General features: G+C 33.2%; 1 long non-coding RNA gene across 1 annotated transcript in view; it reads left to right on the top strand.

The window, feature by feature from the left end:
• The first annotated feature begins 1,720 nt into the window (after positions 1-1,720).
• The window catches only part of LOC143070753 (uncharacterized), a 73,053-nt gene continuing 67,445 nt past the window's right edge, over positions 1,721-7,328 (top strand). The window contains exon 1 of the long non-coding RNA XR_012976681.1: positions 1,721-1,884. This is a non-coding gene — a long non-coding RNA (uncharacterized LOC143070753). The remainder of the gene's footprint in view (positions 1,885-7,328) is intronic.

Here is a 7,328-nt window from a genome sequence, read left to right as displayed (position 1 = left end):
TACGTCGTAAGGAACATATCCGATATCATTTGTGAAACGATTATTCCATAACTGTCAACCAACTCGTGATGGCGTCCGTAAAATTTACGAAGGGATGATTTCAACTTCACCATTTGGAACTCTTGGTTTAATAGCTTCCTTGTGAGCAGCAACATAGCGAACAAAATTGACCCTCTACTTCAATTCACAGTTGAGGTATCTAGTTCTAGTATGACCTATTTAGATACCGAAGTGTACAAAGGTGAAAGATTCCATAATAATAACATCCTTGATGTTAAATCACATATTAAAAAAACTGAAACGTATCAATATTTACCAATCACTAGTGCACATCCGAAACACACATTCACAAGTATTACAGTGTGTGAATCTATACGTCATATTAGAAATAATAGAGACATCAATGAGTTAGATAGACATTTAACTAACTTACAAGATAAGTTACTAGTAGTTGAAAGAGGATACTGTAAAAATAAAACAGAGAATGTTATTAGAAACGTTAAAAATACCACAAGCAGAAAAATAACCTTATTGAAGGCCGATAGGACAACGGATTTCCCACTCACTTTCATTACTAAATATAATCCAATGGTTAAAAACCTTAGTAAGGTTATAAGAAAACATTTGAGCAATCTGCAAAAAGACAAACAATGTAGTGAAATCTTCACCCAGGTGCCTATCATAGCGTATAAACGTAACAAAAATATCAAAGAATACCTTGATAAATCAAAGAAATAGTTGGGAGACTTTTGAAAAGGGACCCATGCTTTAATAGTATAAGCAAAAAATCCCGAAACACTGTTAGTTATTATTTTAATTATAGGCAACACACTTTCATTAAATGAAATTTAAAAAAAAATGATGTAAAGTCTTGAGATTTATTACGTTTGTTGGTTGAAGGAACCGCATTTAATTATAAACAGTGCATTTTCTGAAGGAATCTACATGGAATTTTTCTATTTTGTATTTTAGCCAGAAAAAAAACGTACGGTGACCCTATCTTTTCTTTTTATATTCTCAAAGCACTGTCTGAAAGCTATCTTTTCCTAACTTATTTTAGAATTCTATCATTTTGTTTAGTTTCCAATAAAAAAATCTGTTTTTTTTTCCTGTTTTATCCATACAAAATGTGTCATTTTGTCACAACCTGTAGCTTGAGAAAATGCACGATGACCTATCATTTTTATTATAATTTTGAACATATATCGATAGATACTATCATTTTTATTTTAGTCTCCCATACCACCTTAAACATATGAACATTAAACGGACTTCGTTACTAGTATATAGACAGTAGTGAGCTTATATATATATATGTATGGTGAAATATGTAATAGCTTGTTCCCTATAATAATGTTAAGGGGCAAGATGGATTAGATCCCGGATACATAGATCCAAAATACACAGAACAGGGGGGTGTCATGATTCAGTGATTGGTCTAATTCCCTACATAATAAACCAATTTTTTCCCACAAAAGGGGTGGCCCGGGCCCCCAGGCACCCCCTTGATCTGCCTATGGGACCCAACATGAAAAATAAGAAACCATTATTATAGCAAAACAATTTACGAAAAAGAAATACGAATAATATGAACCAATGACTGATCATGACTTCACATACGGCAAAATTGCGGGTACTTTATTCATTAGCTAAATCACGTGACCTATACTAAATCCGCCCTTTGTGCGAGTTATCTCCCTTTTATTTACTAAAAAAACTCACATGCCAAACACACGTAATTTAAGGAAAATTGATTTCAAGCGACTTGCCGATGGAAACTTTAGTGGCACTGACCATACAGCGACAGAGACAGTCGAAAGGAGAGAAGTCTTACCTGAAACATATGATGTCGAGCGGATAATTGCATGCCGAAAGCTGAAAAGGGTATGTTTTTCTGCCAGGTTCTGATATACACCTTATCGCTATTTGTCCGCCATTACTGGATATCACACAGGTTCCCGTAAAATGTTGACGTCATAAAACAAAATATCTGACGCCACAATGGAAAAGTGATTGTTGTTGACGTCAAAAGTCCAAGCGGCCGGGTCAGCCGGGATTAGCGATAAGGTGTATTATGACCTTGAGTGAGTCTGACTTAAAATCAACCCATTGTTGTTAAGTAATAGCCTATTGTAATAAGTTGAGACCACGTCGTTTCTTTCTTTTTTTTTTACAAGGAATGATGATGATGATGAATGGCTACTTTATTACGTCCAGCGACAAATTTTAAGGGCATCCGATACAGTTTCTCGATAAAATGTAATTTTCTTGATTTTTAAATATGTTGTAGGCCTTGGCGAGTTATAAAATAAAACACAAAATAAAACATAGGTCACCGTGCTCGTTTTCGAGAAAATTGAGGCTGAAAATTGGGGATTTGTGCAATTTTGCAAAAAAGTTAAACAATGTTATAAAATTTTTGGAGCAAATATTCTTTGTCGTAAATTATTAAGATCGGGTTCAATTTGAAACTGTGATAAGTGACAATAAGGAAAAAAATAAATCCCTACACGAATTACTATACAATTTTTCAAGCTTTGCTTGACATTGCGAACCAGATGCTCAAAGTGGGATTTTTTTAATCCAACTGAAAAAATATAGAAATAAAGTGTTTCTGAAAATGTCATTTTTATCATTTTTCTGCATGAACTGCATTTTGTCATGCTTTCTTCAAATCAGAAATAAAAAATATATGTCACCGTGCTGGATTCTATGACAGGGCCGTAACTACATTGAGGCAAATGAGGCAAATGCCTCATGCTTTAAATTTAAAAAAAAAAAAACTAAAACAAAAGTTTGTTTCATATGATTGCCTTCATATCAAATTGTTTTCACTGAAGTGTCTTGCAAGAAGCAAGTTCTCTTCACTCTCTGATGTCGCCCCTGCATATTTTTCGTAATCCATATTTCTATTTTACTTTTGGTTTTCAGAGTTGATGGTCTATTGTTTGTACTTCTGTGTCCCGGGTTTGTCTTTTGTTCATTTATTGTCCTACTTAATGACTAGTCTGAGTGTTGATTTTCATTTGTAAACGTGTAACACTGTGTAATGTTGCATGTCCACCGGTGTCCAGGCATTATGCGAGAAAATATTTTAAGAATCTACGATGCTACTGGACACAGATAAAAGTGGTCGTTTCTGCATGGAGAATTGAACTTGATATCAAAGAATACGAAACTGTCTTTCTTGTATATAAAACCATACCTAATGGATAGCAAAATTAGATATTTTCTGTAGGTGAGATATGTACAGACGTGATAGATATCTATTATAGATATGGAAAATTGAATATCTTAATCAAAAAAAAAATCAAAAAAAAAATAATAACTGTATCATATACATAAGCGCCTGTGGATAAAACTAGATAGCTGACATGGTTTAAATTAAAGTAAGACCACCAAATTCCCGGTATCAAATCATTTGTTGAAAAAAACATCAATGTATTGCCATATGACCTTTTACATTCAAGGGTTAAATTTGCATTAAGTCGTGTTCAGACCCTTTAACATATGAAGTACACGTGCACGGGAGCTAATCGCACACAATGTCAATGTATAGACAAAAACACAAATGATCAATGGTCAAAGTTTTTATTCCTGTTCTTCATCTTGATAGTTGCTGGAGGGTCTTCAATAATGAAAGAATCATAAATACCGTAAAACAAGGTCATGCATGATATGGTCCCTAGTGTCGACTTGAGCAGTACTAGTATTTAACGTATATTACTGCACTAATGACTGTCACTATATTTAAATCTAGCATAAAAAATCTCTCAAGTCAGCACAATACAAGACAAGATCCGGTATTAATAATTATGAGAATTACGATTTTTGCTTTATCCTACATATCGGTCTTTTAATGTTTTGAATTTCCCTAAAACTTTAAAGTCTTAAATAACAATGAATCTATGTGTTTGCTTTGAGACCAGAATATTGTCGAAAAAATAGCTAAAAATGATTTGCGTTTCTATGTAAGAAAGAGTCCGGGAAACGCTCAGAATGCACGATTTTGCATTATTTTTCTCAGAGCTTCTAGGGGCCTTAAGCGGCCCCCAGACCCCTCGCCAAAATTTTTTCGCCTCGCTACGCTCTGCGAATATATTTTGCCTCAGTATTAAAAAGGGCTAGTTACGGCCCTGTATGATAAACGCGATTTATCCTAAAAATTGCGTCTCCCCTTTGTAACCTCAACGTTAGCGCTAAAGTGCACGACGTCGCTGGCGGACTTTTTCGACGTAATCGTTGCAAATTACCGGCGACATTTTTCAGATGTATAAATATTGCTTGTAAAGAGCTAACTAAAAATTGGTAATATTGTTTTCGGGAATAAAATCATGTGAATCATAAATACATCTCTTTGTTTGTGGTCTAAGTGAGAAACATCCCAAGAAAAGTGATTACGGACTGTCGATAATTTTTACGGCTTTTAAAACTTGACACACAGGTTACATGTACTGTACACACTCATGCATTAATTTATGTATTAAATTATAGCACATGTTGACCTCTAGATGTTGTTTTTTTGTTTTTGTTTTGTTTGGTTTGGTTGGCTGCTATTTCATTACAATACTCCTTTAAACGGATAGTAGCTACGATTTTCATTAAAATTACTTTTTTAATCTATATGCCGGATTTTGTACAAAAAGTAAAATAATTATGATTAGAACAATTACTGGTTACGTTCCATTAAGCGTTTAGAAGCTTTTTAACGTTTAACACCTACATTTATTTATTGTCTATAGATAATAATTCGATGTTAAGCCCAACCCTTATTCATATGACCTTTACTCTTCAGTTCCTAATGCGCAATCGCACATTGTGCCTCGAAGGGAAAATGGTCGAACAGGGGAATGTTATCGCGGAAATAGTACGTGAATTTACAGTTTCAGCGAGAAAAGAAATAAAAAAGAGGTGCAGACAAGTTATTGTAAATTAAAAATAAAAAACGTCGACGGGATCGGTCATTAAAATCACTCAAAACACCAGCGACGCAGGCAAAGTCAAACAGAAGTAGCCGATGGTTTGCGTAATGTTTACATTTCTTCAATTTTCCAGATCACATGAACAAAAATCTCAACGTGTTCATAATTGTTAAAAATATGTTTATAAATTTACGGGCAGTAATCTCCCACCTTAGAAGAAATTATAAATCAACTTCCTAAACCTTAGTATTATTTTTCAAGTGTATCCTTCATGGAGGCCCCAATTTAACACACAAACACGTGTATACATTATCGGCATGGTTAAGTCATACAAATGTAATAACAAGTGTATAATATCGCCATTGTTGGAGAATCTTGGGTTGGAATAATATGCCGGTATTGTTATATTTTTTATTTACATAATTTGATAAATGGCGTCAAATATGTACGTTTAATATAGAGTAATTATCAAATATGTAAGAAAACAAAAAGCACGTGTTCGTATCTATATATATCTTGGTTAGCTCACTCGCTGTGTCGGCAAAGTTCGGGAAGTAAACCCGATGCATAATTAATGAGATGAATAGGCACACAACATGATATGAATTATCAATTATTAACACTTCTGTAGTTTATGAAAACATTCTAGCGATCTTATTGCTTATATTTAGTACATATCTTTGATTTTAGCAGCTTTAAAACTTGTTCATATTTTTGTCAAAATCGTAGCTACTATCCCTATCCTTCTATTCACGTTTTAATCACTTTTTAGAATTTCACATTTATTCATAAAATTAAACTTTTATTCTGGTCAATGATTACAATTGAATAAAATTGGGAGGCTCCTAAATATTTTTAACTTCGGTTCACAGTTTTTATAGTTGACTATGCGGTATGGGCATTGCTCATTATTGAAGACCGTACGATGACCTATATTTGTTAATTTCTGTGGCATGTTTGTCTCCTGTTGAGAGTTGTCTCATTGAAAATTATACCATATCTTCTTTTTTATGTTGTCAGAAAACAAAAACAAAATCTTATCAAGGAATATGCTAAAGGATGCTTTTGTCCAAAGAGAGAAACTATATAAATATAGATCATATTTTGAAATTTTTGGATTTCGCAAAAACGATTGAATTAATAGCGAGAGGACATATTACCTATGCGTAATTTCATTGGTAAATAACTATATATATTTTCACCAAAGCGCGACGCATTGCGGGGTACATAAAATATCGCACGTTCATTCCTCTGTCTGTCCTTTCGGTCCTTTTTTTTTCAATTTCGGATTTTTCAAGTGTACCATTCTTGCCAACTTTCTATAAATCTGATATCGTATGGACACGTTCGAAAATCAGTGCATATCAACTATTCTTTAAAAGAGTTATGCCATTTGGAAATATTAATTATATTGGAAATTTCATTGTATTTGCTGTCATTCCATCATTTCTCTTAATATATTTGTAAAAAAAAATTAAAAAAAACCCAACTGCGCTACGAGCGCATGAAACGCCCGTCGTCTTATGAAAAAAACCAACATAATACATGTTTTTGAAATAACACTGGACTTGTACAGGAAGTCATGCTAAGTATATCCTGACTCATTTGTTATTCTTGCTCAAAAGGAAGTTTATAATTATACATTTGTATACATTTGTATACATTTGTATACCATAAAATGTCACCTCAAAATTTGTACGGGCGTATAAAAATATTGTTGGCTATTGCCTTTTGAATTTTCCGCGGAGTTCAGTATTTTTTGTCGTTTTACTTTTTGTTAGATAAAATACGTGTTACGTGGAGGTAATAGGAACTTTATTAAAGTTGTATCATTGTTGATATTAGCGGAATGCCATTATTTATCTAACATAAATAAATTGTTCAGTTAGGAATTTTACTTCTTCTTGTACCTTAATTTTCGGTATTAGTTTTAAAATATCATTGTTGGTTTTTTGTGCTGTAAAAAAATGACAGAAAATCGGAGCCGGACTAAATTGTGGATGATGAATGATAATAAAAATGTCCTAAGCTTGAACAGAATATTTTTTTCCATCAATTTGGGAATCAGAATATGTTTTCAAGACAAATACTACTAGTAGTCCAAATAATTATGACAGTAAGGAAGGGTATATTAAATTTTTGCTTTGACGGCCCGCCTTCCTGTAACGCACGAAAGAAAAAAAATATAATAGCCTTTCAAGACGTTTTGACTAGTAAAATACCATACCTCCTCCAACCTTTTGAAGTGCAATGATCGTTCCATAAATATTTTCCATCTGAATTTATTATTTTATCTTAGACAAAAACTATATCATATGTAGGACATACGTCCTGAAAATGCATGAAATATTTGCCACTGGACGTTAAGCAAACAACATTCAATCAATTTATTGGACATTGTCTTGG

The sequence above is a fragment of the Mytilus galloprovincialis genome, chromosome 4 (assembly GCF_965363235.1).
Source record: "Mytilus galloprovincialis chromosome 4, xbMytGall1.hap1.1, whole genome shotgun sequence".
NCBI lineage: Eukaryota > Metazoa > Mollusca > Bivalvia > Mytilida > Mytilidae > Mytilus > Mytilus galloprovincialis.
The sequence above is the reverse complement of the archived record's forward strand: the minus strand, read 5'-3'. Positions and strand labels throughout refer to the sequence as shown.